This window comes from Protopterus annectens, chromosome 9.part0 (assembly GCF_019279795.1).
Source record: "Protopterus annectens isolate FY-2018-M chromosome 9.part0, PAN1.0, whole genome shotgun sequence".
NCBI lineage: Eukaryota > Metazoa > Chordata > Ceratodontiformes > Protopteridae > Protopterus > Protopterus annectens.
The window spans coordinates 776,865,989-776,884,430 of NC_056743.1; the positions used below are offsets into that span (position 1 = coordinate 776,865,989).

At 35.1% G+C, this 18,442-nt stretch overlaps 1 protein-coding gene across 1 annotated transcript in view; it reads right to left on the minus strand.

Moving 5' to 3' along the window:
- LOC122811519 (polynucleotide kinase 3'-phosphatase) overlaps positions 1–18,442 on the minus strand; it is an 897,059-nt gene that overhangs the window by 583,328 nt on the left and 295,289 nt on the right. The window lies entirely within an intron of this gene.

The window sequence follows — 18,442 nt, forward strand, 5'->3', positions numbered from 1 at the left end:
TTTGACATCATTAATTGCTGTAGGCTTGGGCCCAAAATATGGGGTACCTAATGTCGAACGTAAGCTTAAAGCATTATCAAACTGTAAATCTACCTCCGTAGAATTATAGCCTCTCTCAGCAAACTTCTCTCCCAAGTCATATAAGTCTGCTATAAAGCCTTTGTCATTGGAATTCAACCTAGACATTCGTAGGGTCTGTCCTTTCACTATGTTACTGAAAACATACTGAGGGTGCATACTAGTTCTGAATAGTAAAGTGTTCCTATAACAAGGTTTCCTAAAAATCCCAGTATTAAACATTCCACATTCGAGTTTTTCGATATATAAATCTAAAAATTCAATTTTCAATGATGAATATTTCATTGTAAATTTCAAACATGGTGTAATATTATTCAAGACCATATTGAAACTAAGCAGTTCTTCTATATTACCATCCCATAGAATAAACACGTCATCCACAAAACGTCTATAAAATCTTACATATTTCTTAAACATATATTCTTTAAATAACAACTGTTCTTCCCAGTAAGCTAGGAACATATTGGCGTAGCTGTTGGCACAAGGAGTGCCCATAGCTACGCCGTCTAATTGCTGATAAATATTATCAGTAAACATAAACACATTATTTTCCAGCACTAGTTCAAGGAAATGTACCAATAGGTCAATTAAAACATTGCCATAGGTACTATGTTCTGTAAGGTAATTACTAACATAAGTTAGACTAAGATCATTGGGGATGACTGTGAACAACGATTGTATATCAAAAGTTACTAAAATCAGATTTTGAATAGTATCCATTTGGTTATTAATATAATACAAATCTGTTAAGAACTGTTTAGAATCACGTAATACAAATTCATTATTGTTTAAAATACACCTTAAATGTTTCTCAATAAAAACAGACAAATGCTCCGTAACCCATCCTTGCCCTAAGACTATTGGTCTCATGGGTGGCTTAGTAATGCTTTTGTGAATTTTGGGTATTCCATGTATAACTGGGATGGGTAGGCGTCTTAATATATAAATAATTATACTCATTTTTACTTATTAAATTACTTCTATAAATATCTGTTAAAATACCATGTACATATGCACACATTTCATAGACCTTAGTAAAATCAATTCTTATATAAAACACATCACTTAACATATTATACATTTCATTCTGATAATCTATAGTATCAAGTACCACTATACCAGAGCCTTTATCTGCTGGCCTAATTATTATATTTAAATCATTTCTTAAATTATGAAGGCTCTTTCTTTCTTGATGTGACAGATTATTATTAAACATGAAATTAGAATTATTCAGTCTCTTTTTATGAAAATACTTATAAATCTCATCTTCTGTAGTGCGTAAATATGCTTCAATTAATGGATGATTAACTGGTGTATAATAACTCAGGTTCTTGAACACAAATCTATCATTGCCAGTAGTTGACTCACTATCAGTCTTATTAATAGAAGTATCATTATAAATGTACTTGAGCATAACATTTCTGCAAAACATTCTAACATCTATGATAGTTTCATCTAGCATACTATTGCTATGAGGAATGAAACTTAGTCCTTTAACTAGTAAATTAATGTCATGCTGTGATAGCGGAACACTGGACAAATTAAAAACTAAATTTTGTTGTGGTTTGTCCACATTTTCTTTAGCGTTGTGTTGGTGAGTGACTCCCCTGAAAATTTCCTTTTTTGCCGCCCTCGACTGTTCGAGCGTGTTCTGCTTAAGTTCTTCTCCTGGCGTATTGCTAAAGGGAAGGAAAGATTTAAAGCTGCTCCTTTGTTAAATTCATTTGTTTTAGATCTAACAACCTGCTCTTGGCCATTTAACAGTCTATTCTTAACAACATTCACAGTAGGATATAAATTTACATTTTCATTCATACTGTTATGCGTTATATGTATAACATCCATGGAATCATTGCTGGTTGCTATTTCTTCATTACTAGCAACTAAGTTGGTAGAAGGACAAATATCAGCAGATATAGTATCAGAGTCAACATATTCATTAGCAATGGTTGGGGCCTCTCTTGCAACTTCTAGCACATTAGAAACAGCTGCAGGAGATAAAGCCACTTTATCAGTGCTCTGTAGAGTCTTATGTTGTTGGAAAGTTAAAGTGCCTTGCTTGATAGTAGATGCAGGCATACGTTCTGGGACACGCCTTTCCCAGACAAAAACTTGCCCTGTTTTAAAATCTTGTATATCCCTAGAAACTTTACTTTGTTTCTGCTGAAATAATTTACGTGAGGCAGAATCAGCCAAGTATATTGTCAAACAAATCATGTACAGCCAACTCTGTATAGTCTTTAAATAACTGTTGCTGTAAATCATTGATTTTACTAGTTAAAACTTGTTTTTCAGGTTTGAAAAAATTAATCAACAATTGTAGATATTTACGGCTAGTCTCAATATTTATCTGCTGCCACAATGACAGCAATTCTGGGTACTCATTGCCTTGACTAGGCATAGAGAACACCCTGAGCCCACGTGGTATAATAGCATTATCTAAGCAAAATTGAAAATGCTGCCTTTGCATTTGTAAACGTTTCAGTTTATAAAAGTGTTTCTCTATGTCATTAAGTATTAAATTAGCTCTTTGAAAGTCCACATCACGCTCACCCATATTAGCTGGTAGTTGTTCAGTTGTTAGCGACCATAATGTAGTAAGAGTCCCATCAAGATGCTGTTTAAACTTGGCTTCCATTGCTGCCTTGCCCCGGTGTTCACTTCTGGGCTTATAGGGAAGCTCAATATCCGCCATGGCTTTAGTAGAATATCCAGTAGCTTAAAACTCACTCGTAGTCACGTAACCAACGTAAAAAATGTAAAAACAGCGTTGGAAAGTAAAATAGAAATGCTGGTTACTGCCACAGCACGCTTGCTTACAAAGAAGATAAATAAATGGATAAATAACTCAAGCAGGCGTTGACCGAGTGAGAGATAACATTCAATGTGTAAAAAGTCCAAGCAATCCAGTCTTCTGAAACAGATAAATCAGTTTATTGCACAGATAAACCACTATAAGCGCTTTCACTAACTAGTAGCTTCTTCAGATCACAAACAGGAAGCACAAAAACTATGTGCTTTAAATATCTGCATGTTAATTAATCAACCAACTTTTAAAGCAGAAGCGCCATAAAACAGAGCAAACAAAACAAGAATAAAAACTAGATATATAAACATAATGTCATTGACATCTCAAGATGCAACATAAAATAAACAATGATATATACATCTTCTTTTAAAAAAATTTTTTTTTAAAAATTTTTAAAAGGCTTCATTCCATAAAAAACAAAAGAAATTAGAACAAATATAAAGACATACTATGAGCAGCATACTGTCAGGTACGAAAGTATATACAGCTTAATATATAACTGCATGTAATGGTCATATTGAATAAAGTCTTAATATATACAGTTAATAATACGAAGCAGCTTAAAAACTATATAAAGTAGGTGCCATCAAGAACATAAAGATTAACAATAGAAGCCATATACAAATCGAAAGAACTATCATCAGCCAAAGTGATGCTTGATATGATAAAGTCAATGCGTAAACAGAAATGTATATCTGAATGTTTATAAAAATGTATATCTAAATATAAATATTTATAAAAGTGTATATAAATGTAGTGTCTTAATAAATATATATCTAAATGTAAAAGAATTGATGTATGAATAAATGTGTGCAGTAATAAATAAATAAATAAGTTATTGTCTAAAAGTATGAAGCTAAAACCATTAACATTAACAATGCTACAATAAGGAATGAATAAATGTATGTATATATGTATGTATGGGAACGGATATCAAAATACATTAAAGTCTTGAAAAAGTCAGAACTTAGTATGCCTACGTTTCTTTAAATATGGTCTGATAGATGCCCTTTCATTTAAGCCATGTCCTTTATCAGCTCTCAGCAGAATAATCCACCTACTTTCTCTATCTTCGGTATGATTCATGATGTCACCTCCTCTTGCATTAACATTCATTTTCTCCAACACCCTAAACATGAATTTGTGTTCAGGACTTGTTTGTGTGACATGCTTGGCCAGTGCATTCTGCAGATTACCTTTCTTTATATTATAACAGTGTTCCCTTATTCTATCTCTTAATACCCTATTTGTTTTACCTACATAGAAACATGAACACAGTTCACATACAGCAAGGTATATGACATCAGGTGTCATACAGTTGGCATTGGCCCGGGTATATATTTCCCTCTGTGTATCTGGATGTATAAATACTATACTAGAATCTATTGAGGAACAGAAATTGCATTGTCCACAGGGTGTGGTACCATAACTAAAAGTCGGGTGCATTCTCTTATTTGGTGGATAGCAAAGCAATCTTTTAAGATTCTTCTTATTCCTATAGGTAAAGGACGGAGAATCACCTACAATATTTGTCAGTATGACGTCAGTTTGTAGTATATTCCAATTTTTAGAGATGATATCTCTAATTTGTTTATTGTCTGCTGTATATGAAGTCAGAAACCTAACTTTTGCATTTGTGACTTCTTTGACATCATTAATTGCTGTAGGCTTGGGCCCAAAATATGGGGTACCTAATGTCGAACGTAAGCTTAAAGCATTATCAAACTGTAAAACTACCTCCGTAGAATTATAGCCTCTCTCAGCAAACTTCTCTCCCAAGTCATATAAGTCTGCTATAAAGCCTTGATGATCTTGGTCTAACTTATGTTAGTAATTACCTTACAGAACATAGTACCTATGGCAATGTTTTAATTGACCTATTGGTACATTTCCTTGAGCTAGTGCTGGAAAATAATGTGTTTATGTTTACTGATAATATTTATCAGCAATTAGACGGCGTAGCTATGGGCACTCCTTGTGCCAACAGCTACGCCAATATGTTCTTAGCTTACTGGGAAGAACAGTTGTTATTTAAAGAATATATGTTTAAGAAATATGTAAGATTTTATAGACGTTTTGTGGATGACGTGTTTATTCTATGGGATGGTAATATAGAAGAACTGCTTAGTTTCAATATGGTCTTGAATAATATTACACCATGTTTGAAATTTACAATGAAATATTCATCATTGAAAATTGAATTTTTAGATTTATATATCGAAAAACTCGAATGTGGAATGTTTAACACTGGGATTTTTAGGAAACCTTGTTATAGGAACACTTTACTATTCAGAACTAGTATGCACCCTCAGTATGTTTTCAGTAACATAGTGAAAGGACAGACCCTACGAATGTCTAGGTTGAATTCCAATGACAAAGGCTTTATAGCAGACTTATATGACTTGGGAGAGAAGTTTGCTGAGAGAGGCTATAATTCTACGGAGGTAGATTTACAGTTTGATAATGCTTTAAGCTTACGTTCGACATTAGGTACCCCATATTTTGGGCCCAAGCCTACAGCAATTAATGATGTCAAAGAAGTCACAAATGCAAAAGTTAGGTTTCTGACTTCATATACAGCAGACAATAAACAAATTAGAGATATCATCTCTAAAAATTGGAATATACTACAAACTGACGTCATACTGACAAATATTGTAGGTGATTCTCCGTCCTTTACCTATAGGAATAAGAAGAATCTTAAAAGATTGCTTTGCTATCCACCAAATAAGAGAATGCACCGACTTTTAGTTATGGTACCACACCCTGTGGACAATGCAATTTCTGTTCCTCAATAGATTCTAGTATAGTATTTATACATCCAGATACACAGAGGGAAATATATACCCGAGCCAATGCCAACTGTATGACACCTGATGTCATATACCTTGCTGTATGTGAACTGTGTTCATGTTTCTATGTAGGTAAAACAAATAGGGTATTAAGAGATAGAATAAGGGAACACTGTTATAATATAAAGAAAGGTAATCTGCAGAATGCACTGGCCAAGCATGTCACACAAACAAGTCCTGAACACAAATTCATGTTTAGGGTGTTGGAGAAAATGAATGTTAATGCAAGAGGAGGTGACATTATGAATCATACCGAAGATAGAGAAAGTAGGTGGATTATTCTGCTGAGAGCTGATAAAGGACATGGCTTAAATGAAAGGGCATCTATCAGACCATATTTAAAGAAACGTAGGCATACTAAGTTCTGACTTTTTCAAGACTTTAATGTATTTTGATATCCGTTCCCATACATACATATATACATACATTTATTCATTCCTTATTGTAGCATTGTTAATGTTAATGGTTTTAGCTTCATACTTTTAGACAATAACTTATTTATTTATTTATTTATTTATTTATTACTGCACACATTTATTCATACATCAATTCTTTTACATTTAGATATATATTTATTAAGACACTACATTTATATACACTTTTATAAATATTTATATTTAGATATACATTTTTATAAACATTCAGATATACATTTCTGTTTACGCATTGACTTTATCATATCAAGCATCACTTTGGCTGATGATAGTTCTTTCGATTTGTATATGGCTTCTATTGTTAATCTTTATGTTCTTGATGGCACCTACTTTGTATAGTTTTTAAGCTGCTTCGTATTATTAACTGTATATATTAAGACTTTATTCAATATGACCATTACATGCAGTTATATATTAAGCTGTATATACTTTCGTACCTGACAGTATGCTGCTCATAGTATGTCTTTATATTTGTTCTAATTTCTTTTGTTTTTTATGGAATGAAGCCTTTTACAAATTTTTTAAAAAAAATTTTTTAAAAGAAGATGCATATATCATTGTTTATTTTATGTTGCATCTTGAGATGTCAATGACATTATGTTTATATATCTAGTTTTTATTCTTGTTTTGTTTGCTCTGTTTTATGGCGCTTCTGCTTTAAAAGTTGGTTGATTAATTAACATGCAGATATTTAAAGCACATGGTTTTTGTGCTTCCTGTTTGTGATCTGAAGAAGCTACTAGTTAGTGAAAGCGCTTATCGTGGTTTATCTGTGTAATAAACTGATTTATCTGTTTCAGAAGACTGGATTACTTGGACTTTTTACACATTGAATGTTATCTCTCACTCGGTCAACGCCTGCTTGAGTTATTTATCCATCAAAATATGAGATAGGACAAGAAAGGATGGTGTTGATGTAAGTTGGAACATGGACTACACCACACAATTTCAGCATAATTAAACTTAACTTTAGAACAGATAAGGTCTGTGGCTGTAGTTAGTTGTTTAAGACATTTCCCCCCTACATGGAGGGGGTAACTTCCCTTTCTGAAAAGTGTATATAGTTGTGTGCATTTGCTGCAAGTTAAAGTAAGTGGGCTCAAAAATAACAACGTACATAGTTTTCCTTGTTTCTTGACTGTCTTCATTGAAGCAAGATATATGGGAAAATGAGCATTGGTTTAAACATAGATGAGAAGCTGCAACTATATAGAAGCCTGCCAAACTTTAATGTGTACATGTAAGTTACAACTTGGAAACGTATATTGAAAAATTGTTATGTACAATACGTGAAAGTAAAAGCTTCTTACAAGAATGACTGATTTATCACTCATATTATGGAATGTCAATGGCAATGCAAATTTAGGCTAAAATCAATGAATATTGAGTCATATTAAGAAGTGTGAGGTGCAAATAGAAATTTTAGAAGAGACGCACCTAGATAGAAATTAGCATGTAAATTTGGAAAAACTGATTGCAGTATGGATATTTTGCAGAGTATTAGAGTCAAATAAAAAGGGGGTTACCAAAACTGATTTTGAGAGCGGGGTGGCACCAACAGTGAAAGAAGAAGAAATGAAAGATAATAATGGTAGATGTTTTGGAAGAAAGGGGTACTGGTAAAGGAAAAGGATTATATTGGCATGTACTTATACTCCACCTAAAACTACTATTAAGGAGCATAAGAGAATTTTGGGAGAGGTAATTGGCTTTCAGCAGGGAAAAGTATTCATGGATGGAGATTAGAACCTGATCTGCAATAGCGAGAAAGTAAAACATAACAAAAGAAGGAAGATTTCAGAAGAAATACATTAGATCATTTGGAATGGAAGATGTGAACTTGCCAGCACAAACACAAACAGAATTTATATTTCATTCTTCAAGGTAGAATAAATGGGTTATACTGGATGGAAATGATGTTTCACAGAAACATCAGTATTTTGTTGATTGCTTTGAATATATCCAATAACAATTTCATATAACGCACTGATAAACACTTATAAGATGCAGGGTAGTCAAGTAAAGATGAGACATTAGCATGTTTCGACTTATTTGTTAAAAGGAGAGGAATTTATGGAATGGATAGAGGAAATAATTCAAGAGCATTACAGAAGATACAAATTTCTCAGGAAATGATAGGTAAAGAGTGAAATACAATGAAAATGCAATTTAGAAATGAGAAAGAAAGATATGGGAAATATGTTATACAAATTATTTATAGGAGTCATTAAATGCTAATTTACTGCAGACAAAGGGGAACTTGACAGAACAACAGGAAGAGCAATTGCTGCGAGCTAAAGGGAATATTTGGATAATATGCATGAGTTTAGAGAGGTTACTGTTGAGCAAATATTTTTTGATGACTCCAGAGCAAAAAAAAAAAAAAAACTACTAGCACAACAACTTAGGCAACAAAAAATAGGAAGGGATGTTCTCAAACTTAGAAGCCTATACCAAGAAAAATAATCAAAGACCCTATTAGAAAGGTGGTGGAAATTTCATGAAAATCTATATAAAGAAGAAGTAGGGAAACCAAGGGGAGACATACATTGAAATGTTATTGAAGATTTAACTATGCCAACATTAGAAGTAGGCTAAAGAATTAATAGCCAAGACAGGAAGGAATGAGATAATTGTGATGAACAACCAAGTAACAGGGAAGTCACCAGGAGCAGATGACACTCCTGTGGATGTCTGGAAGTTAGGAAGGAAGAAAGTGATTAAAGGTCTAGAATGATTTGTTTAATAATGTTTAAAAAGAGGGACAGTACCAGCATCATGGAAGATGGCTATGGTTGTAGTATTACCCAAAGCAGTTAAACAGCCTTCAGCCCCAGCTTCATATAGACCTATTTCAAGTTTGAACCATAATTATAAAGTTTTTATGTATATAATAGCTATGAGAAAAATTAAGGTGTCGCCAAAACTGATAGATATGACGCAATGTGGTTTTGTGGCCAGCAGGAAGCATTTGACATTACTCAAACAATGATGGTCCAGAGTACAAGAATACACCATTGTAATTGGAGAGTCTTTATGCAAAGTAGGTATTTGTTAGAGTCAGCTAGGACTTTATGGTAGCATCTGCATTCTCCAATAGAACAGCGGGGCTAATTAAGAAAACATATGGAGGGTCAGAGGTATGACGTAAGGTGAGGTATTCTCCCCTCCTCTGACAAGCTGTGTTTAAACAGAGAAACCAAGTGAGGTGTCCTCTTTTTCCTTTATTTGCTTTGCACTTTGAGAAACTGACAAAGAAAATAAGGGACTCACAAATTCAAGAATATAACTGGTACAGTATTCAAGAAAAAAAAAAAAAACTTATTTGCAGATGATATTATTTTGTACTTAATAAAGCCAGAAAAGGACATCTCAGTGTTGTGGAACATTTTGAGAGAGTTTCAGTTTTTTTTTCAGGATAAAAGAATAAAAAAAGTAAAAGACCACAGTGGTAAACTGTATTTAAGAAGAAATAGTAAGATGAAGTACTTGGGTATATGACTTCATCAGAATCTGATGAAGTCTGATTCAACTTGTACATAGATGAAAGCGCTTAATCGCAATTAAAAGTATTCTAGGATTATCCTGGTGCATCTTATCTTGTCAGTGTGGTTCTTTTATTTGGGTATATGAATTAAAAGCAATTCTGTTATAGCATCTAAAGATATTTTGAAAAATACTAAACAAAAGAAAATACAAAAATTGAGAAGCTGGAAGCTCTTGAATACACATATGGATAGTAAGGTACAAACGGTGAAAATGTTTCTAGTTCCTTTAATATAATACAATGGTCAGGTGTATATATATATATATATATATATATATATATATATATATTTTGGTTTTGTTTCTTTTTTTAATCAACCGGAGGAAAAGTTGTGAACCATAATTAGTAAAGAATTGAAGAAACTTATCTGGGAGGGAAAAGGGCATAAAATAAGTGGAATAACTTGTTTCTTCTTATAAAACAAGTTGGTTTAAGATTACCAGATCTGAAGGCATACTTACAGCTACACAATTAAGACTTGCATGCATAACATACAGAAGATTACAAATCAAAGGTGAAAATAAAATGATGTTGAAACAGTTGCCAGGGAGTTCACAAAATAAGGAGTAAGAAGGATTTTGGATAGTGGCCCTTTAGGAGAGTAATGACAAACATACAGAATATTATATTTATAAAGTTGCAAAGCATATTTTAAGAACTAATCTAACACAGAAATGGAGAAAGCAGATGTCACCGATAAGAGTGACTGCAAGTTGACGCACTGAAAATAGGTAACAGGGATGTAGAATTTATGGGAGAAAAATTAGCAAAGAATCCAAGGTATTGGGAGCACACAGGGAGGAAAGGTAATAGAATGGAATGAGGCTAAGCAGAAGTTTGGACTGCAGGATACAGATGATCTTCCCTACCACAGACTGACAACAGAGCGTAGGTAAAGGAGAAAGGATAGGGGAATATTAAGCAAATGTCTGGCCCTTATTGAGTGTTTTGCATCTAGAACAGAAGCTGCAGTTAAAAAGGGATAATCAGCACTGCATATGAAATAATACATAACTATAAAAATAAACAGAAGAGGTTAGAAAACATTGGGAAGTGAGAATGGAAAGGCAATACACAAAGGTTTAGTAGGAGGGCATTTGTATGGCTCACAAAAGTGTGCAACAAAGTGTAGATATTTAGGATTTTTTGCATGGACTTGTCTACAATGGAGTTCTAGTACCCCAAGCAGACTTCAGAAAAATGTTCCTCATGTACATAGTAAATTGTGGAGATGTGACGGGAAACAAAGGGGTAATAGAGAACATGTTTTATGTAAAAAGTTTGTCAGAATTTAAAATTTTCCTGCAGGGTACTTTGCCAGCAATGCTGGGTGAGCAGATTATTGTAACTAATGAAATTATTATTTTGAGTTGGGATACAAAATCCAGATTGCCTAGATATCCAAGTTTACTTCTACTGGCTGCCAAAAATAATTACTAGAAAATGGAAATCAAACTCTAAACCAACCATAACTGAAGTACTGAGTGTTGTCAAGGAGGTAAAAAAAATGGAAATGAGATCTTTAGAAAAAGGATGGAGAAAATAACAAAAATACATGGGATTTATGGAAACAAAACACGCAGAATAATCTTCAGAAGGAGGAGTGAAAATTCAAGGAAGGTGGGACTTGAGCAATTTATATAATGTTGGAGTAAATTACAATTGTTACAGAAGGCATACACGCAGAAAACGTGAAAATGCAACAGATTTATAATGATTTATATGTGTGTACCCATGTTGTAATTAAACATATGTGATGTTAAAGTTATTTAGAAAAAAACATTTTATTGCCTAAAATCAAAAATACATTTCTCTTGATACATCAGACTTTTTAGTTAAAAGAGGCATCATTAAGTTATTCACAGTTACACCTGATATTTAGGAATGCTTTTACTAAAACTATTATTTATTAGGTTTTACAGATTTAACCCACAGGGATGTTAATCTGATCAATGAATGTCTACACTTAGTGTTACATAACACCCTTTTATATTTAAGTATAAGCTCTTTTATCATATTCAAGCACTGGCGATGAGGGGAACAATGGTCCCACATTATGCAAATTTGTTATTGATCCTCTGGGAATTAACATGTATTTGCAATATTTTTTTTAATTAAAAGATTATTTTCATTTCACTGATTATTATTATTAGTTATTCTTATTATTTTATGTGTGCAGTAATGTAATAATAAGCAAACGTTGTTGGAATTCACTAAATATCTGAACAAGAAAGTTATCCAGCTGCAAACTGGCTTTCAACAATTAGGCTCTCTAAGGCCTCACATCTCCAGCAGCTAGTGGAATGCTCTTGACCTCACCATGTAAATTGATGGGGGGCATAACACGACATAGTTTACACTTAAGAACCCTGTACAGACAGCTCAATCCAATGCATATTACAATCTGCCCGCTTCTTTTATTCTTTTTGTCAGTCTTCTAACCGATACTGTTCCTTGACCATGCAAAAATTTGTACCCCATAAGCAAAATAAAAATTTAACCAAGCTGATTTTAGGATGAGGCAATTAAGGTAAGTGATTACATTGGTGGATTCTCTGCTGTGCTCTGGTTAGGAATCTATTTTGTCATAAATCTGTTTAACTTTCAAATAGATATGTTACCTGTGGCAAGTAAAGACTTTATATTGTATCTTCAACATCAGAACAAGGAAGTTAAAATCCTGCAGAAAGACCAATGTCTATACACATTCGTTTTACTTGGGATCCCTTTATCAGAGCAGTGCCATTTACAATTATTTCAAAATATTCTTTGGCTATTGTGAGCCTGAAATTACTCATTGGAAGCTGCTGACATTAAAGATAGCCTAGCTGTGTTTCTTCCCCAAGCCTCCCTGTAAGTGTTTCAGAGATCTTTCCTTTACACCCTTAAATTACTTTAATTACATGACAAGCTATGGGACAGAAAGCAGAGAAAAAGTCACACACCAAAGGTAAATACATCACTTCTAAATCCCAAGTCTACCATAAATCTGTACATACTGGGTGCACCGCACCTTAGTATTAGTTGTCAATAAGGAGATTTAAATCTACAGTTTACTGCCTACTCCTGTTATTTGGTAGTTTTTCAGTATGTTTATCTAGTATACCATTTACCTTTACTTTTACATTTTCCTTGACATCACTGTTGTTAGCTTACTTCATAAACAGACGGTATATATAGGTGTAGATATATAAATAAAACTACCTCATAAGCAATGATCTGTGTGTATAACTATTCCATACTTCTAAAGTCTGTTTGCCTAAGGTAATGTTATATCTTATGCATTCATTTTATATGAGTTTCCATGTTCTTTTCATTATGGTTATGGCACTAATAATGGCTGAAATGTGATCCCTTGTCTGCTTCATTTACTTGATCAAAAAGTAAACAAATTAACTTGGGCTTGGTCTAAAGCAGCTTTGCCAAACCTGGTAATAAAGTTTACAGTCTGTATGACATTTGAAATGAGATGGATTTTTTTGGAGTACCTTGTTTCACCAAAATTATAGTTTCTTGGTGTAAACCTTATTTCTTGCCAGCTCTAAGACAGCAGTTCTTTACCTTGCTAACATCTCCATTTCCTAATGAAAGTCTGAATGTGTTGTGATCAAATCACAAAGCAGTGATCAGAAGACCATGGAACTGCTCAAATCATAGTCAAGATTAACAAAACACAAAATGAAAGTTATGGACTTACCATAAAGATAGAGTTGTGTTGCTTCCTTCTTTCCTCAACAGATGGGTATTCAGATCCAAGATGAATCCAACTTTGGCCACTCTAAGACTTGGATCAGAAACTGAAGCTCCTCCCCTTACCCACAATTCTTTGCTAGGCAAGTATTACCTTAGATCCAGTTTGCACATACTTAATACAAAATAACTGCACATAATGCAACAGAAAAAAAATACTGCATATAGATCCAGTGCATGCAGAGTACCTAACTAAACTGCAACGGTCATCTGTGCAGTCACTCCAGAAGTGAAATAAGGAATTCTAGGTCGGGGGAAGGGGGTTGAGGAAGGACAGAAACAGCCAACATAGATGTGTCATTATGGTAAGTAAATAACCTTCACATCTGATGCCATCTCTTCCGAGTGCCCAGCTATTATGTCTCTTGGGAGGAATAATGAAAAGATATTCCAAAGACCCAAGCCAAAATGAAGTCCTGCATCTAGACTGCAAATCTAACTTGTTACAGGATATGAAGGTATGGACATTGGACCAAGTAGCCTCAGCGCAAATGTTAATTTACTGGAACCCTAGAAAAGAAAACAGTAGAGGTGGTCAACAAACTGGTGGAATGAGCCTTAGGGGTCCTTGGTAAGCCCAAACCCTTCTCCCTGCAAACATTGGAGATACAACATTAAACCCATTGGGAGACGCTTGATTTAGTTACTACTTTACCTAGTTTTGCTGAGGAGAAAGACACAAACAGCTGGTGGTCAGGTTTCCTAAAATGCCCTGGTATGATGAAGGAAGAATTGGAGCCGACAATGGACAATCAATAAATGTAGCAGAAATGTAGCATATATTTTCCTTTGTTGGCAAAATGAGGAAAGAAGACTGGAAGATCAAATGTCTAACTAAGAGAGTGCTCAGAGGCTACCTTAGATAGGAATGAGGGAGTCATCCTTAATGTAACCCTGTCCTAGTGAAAAATCAAATATGCAGTCTTGCAGGATAGAGTATGCAGTTCAGGAACTCTTCTTGCAGAAGTGACAGCTACTAAGATTTCCAGGTCAAAAACTTTAAATCGACCTTCACTGCAGGTTGAAATGGGGATGCACTCAAGAACTGCACAAGGATAGTGATGTCCCACAGTTGAACAGGGTCCCTACCAGGAGGCTGTAGTAGTAGAAGACAAACCATAAAAAAAAAAAAAAAGCTTCAATAGCTTGAGGCAGGTAATGGAGGTTTGATTTTCCCCAATGTGGAAACAAGAAATGGCAGTCATTTGCACTTGATTGTGGCCATCCTGGAAAAGAGAAGCCAAGAACAAAGACATCAGAAAAAGCTGCTGAGAAGGGATCCAAATTTCAGTTTGTAGTCCATACAGATAACCTTTTCAATTCATTTATATACATTTACGTGGTGGAATACCACAGCGGAAGAGATCCTGGACAGTCTAGCCATCACTGGAACAGAAGAAACCATGTAGTCAGTCTGAGCACCCTTATGTCCGGATGATGGTGGATGTACAAGATGAGGCCAGAAGGAGAGAAACCCCACCTGTTAAGGCCAAAAGGGGACAATAAGTATCACTGTAGCCTTGCTCCGCATTGCTTTCTGTAAGAATTTTGGGAGGAGAGGGGTGGGGGAGTTAGCATACAGGAGACCTGGGAACCAAGTGTGGATCACAGAGTCCCTCTGGGACATTCCCTCTGGGGGAATAAGAGTGAAGAACCTGCTGCACTTGTTGGAAGGGAAAGCAAAGAGATTGCAGCATGGTTGGCCCAGTGGCGGAAGATATGATTGTCCACTGACCGAATGGTCACTAATGAGGAAGAAGGATAGATCTGCTCAACCTGTCCACCATCATACACTTGATTTCACTGGGATATGCATTGCTACCCGAAGGCAGTGAGAAGACAACAGCTCACTGCCAAACTCCCATGGTCTTTTAACATAATGGATAACAATGTGTTCCTTCCTGTTAGTTGACAAACTACTGACATGCTATTTCTCCATACAGAAATTACACCCCTGGGGAAGAAGTCCTGAAAACCCTGCAACACTGAGAGGACTGCCCTCATCTCCAAGACACTGATGTGTAGTCTGGCCTCTGAAAGGACCATATGCCTTGGACAGTCCTTCCCAAAAAAAATGCCCCCCACCCCAATTGGGAAACATCTTTGGTCACTGTGGCTTAGGTGAAGGGTGGAATAAATAGTCGACCTAGAAGCACCACTGGGTTAAGGGATATGGGGAAATTCATGGGATGGAACTACATGGATCACTTTCGTGTAACATTTTGCCAAAGGAACTAAAGTGATAGCTGCGATGTCCCCACTCCGGGCCAGTAATCAAGGAGTCTGAATCCTCACCTATGAAACTGGAGATGGCCGTTCACTTGGAACAAAAATGGATACACCCAGTATTTCCAGATGCAGCTCTCTGCATCAAGCACAATTTCCCTTAAGAGTACACAAGGATCACACTCAGTCCAGGGTGTGGATTTCTCCATCTCTCTTCCTCCAGGTCTCTAATAAGACTCCCTACTGGCACAGCTATGGAGCAGAGACCTCAGCTGAGTGTCCAAGCCAAGTTCTCCATCACTCTAGCTGTGAAACCAGTGCTTCACACCCTTACTCCAAGCAGCACACACACACACACACACACACACACACACACACACACACACACACACACACACACACACACACACACACACACACACCACCTAGGAAAGGCCAGCAAAGATTTACTAGCTATGCCTTCTGCTCAGACTAGAACATAGTTACACCATCACCAGACACTCCAAAGTCAGCTACTATTAGGCCCTTGCAAGGGTACCAATTATACCACGTGGAATTAATATTAACACAAATGGTATTGTTGACCAAACAGAAAGGCTTTCAGGAGTGGTCACAGTGTCACCAAATAAGTATTCTCAAAGGTTAAAATATTCTCTAAGGCACCAGCCACAGTGAAATGTTTAAATATATTTAATAAAAAACATGAAGAGACTAAATATCTATTTACAATAAACACCAGAGTTTCAGCCACATGAAATATTAAAATAACAGACAAATCCACACAGACACAAAAAAACAGGACTTAACTAATCTCACTATATTTTCCTGACTGATCTATAGAATTACTATTCCCTGGTCACTTACTAGAGCAAGGCAAGATGAAGTTGGTGAGGGGTCCTTCTCTGTCAAGTTCCAAAAACAGACTGCTTTGGGACTTGTCTCTCATTTAGTATTAAAAGTATCATTTTTAGTGATGGATTACAGATAGGGTTACCACCTGTCCCACTTTGCGAGGGACAGTCCCTCTTTGGGCAGTTGTGTCCTGCAAAAAAATTGTAAAAATGGAAAATGTCCTGAGATTTTAGGACAAAATTATTTCCTACATTTTATGTAATAGTTGCATAAAACAGTTATTCTGTATCTGAAACTCCTAAATATTATAAGAAACAGAATAAGCAACTGAAATACTACAAGAATAAACTTTAGTTAGGCAAAAAAGTGAAGTTCTGTACTTTGTACTGGCCGTGGGTATGTTTTGGCCTGCAAATCTGACGTTTGTACCAAAAATGTCCCACTTTGGGCATTTGAAAAGGTGGCAACCCTAATTACAGGATGACATCACATACATCTGGTCATCTGACTTCTGGATCCCATGCTACCCTCCTTGGCTAAAAGTTGTCAGGATTTAGCACGTGTGTCAATAATGCAAACGGACAGCCTTGCTATATCTGATGCAGCCCCTGCGAGTCAAAAAACAATTTCAAACTTCCACCCTTCCAGAGTAGCAGATAGTTCACCCCAAATACAATGCAGAAAGCTTCCTAGTACAGAACAGTCTCTAGTTGCAGTGAGAACTGTAAGATACAATCTTTATGGCCTAAACCAGGTAATTTAATTTCAATCTATTTTCAAAGTTAGGTGGATTTAGATTAATGGATATTAGTGGAATCTAAGCATATGTATATATTTTTAACATATTTCTAGCATATTTTTAACGCATTCTCAATGTATTTTTAATGTTTTTTAAGGTTGTTCTCTAGGAGATTTTTATTCCCACATCCACTTATTCTAACCATTGCGGCCTATTTGTATTTTTCATCCACATTCATTCTCAATAGTTTCCTATTATTTTTTACGCATTTTATTGTACTTTAACAAGTACTTTAAATATATACAGTTTGATGAATTACTTATGAGGTATACATTTTTTTACCTTGATAAATTGATGTATTAACATGGATCTTTATTTTACTGGATGGGTGCACTTTAATGTTTAATTGATTAATTTATTTATGAGGGTGTGTTACCTATTTAAAGGTCCAAGTTTATTCTCTTGTTGTCTGAAGACATTTTACTCAATGTAGTAAAACGAAAGCGTTCACTTCATTTTAATAAAGTATCTTCCTGGTGGATTAAATTCGAGCCTGCTAGGTTTATTTGGATATTCTTAGTTTATTTTTTTACTTGGTTTGTGGATTGAGATTAACATATTCTCTTCTAGTATCCTCTGTTAAAACATATACATTTAAACAGTTACAATAATACATGTATATTTATTTTTCTGTCCATGCTGTTGGTACATTTTTAACACAAGCAGCTTTACAAATACATTTTTCCAACACAAGCATCTGTACAAATCAGTTTCATATATAAATGACATATAATTCTTTACAAAATTCCAGCTAGCTGTGCTGGCATATGTTACAAATTCACTGCCCTACTTAACCTGGCATAGCTGGCAATGCCTCACATCATCACAACGGCCATTACCATCAAGCCTTGAAGTAGACTCTGTCTTGCTGCAGATTTCTGAATGTTTAACACTAGTCAAGCTTGCCGATGAAGGTAAAAAATCCTATTCTCTGGCAATATGGCTATAATTTGGTGTCCAGATGTACCCAGATAAATTCTATAGTCTGGACAGGTTACATTTGTGATTTGGCTGTGTTCACAGTAATCCTCAGGCAAGTTCAAATTTGGAGCAAGCAGTCCCCGGCTTGTAGAAGAAGAGTCCTAGTGGAAGTGG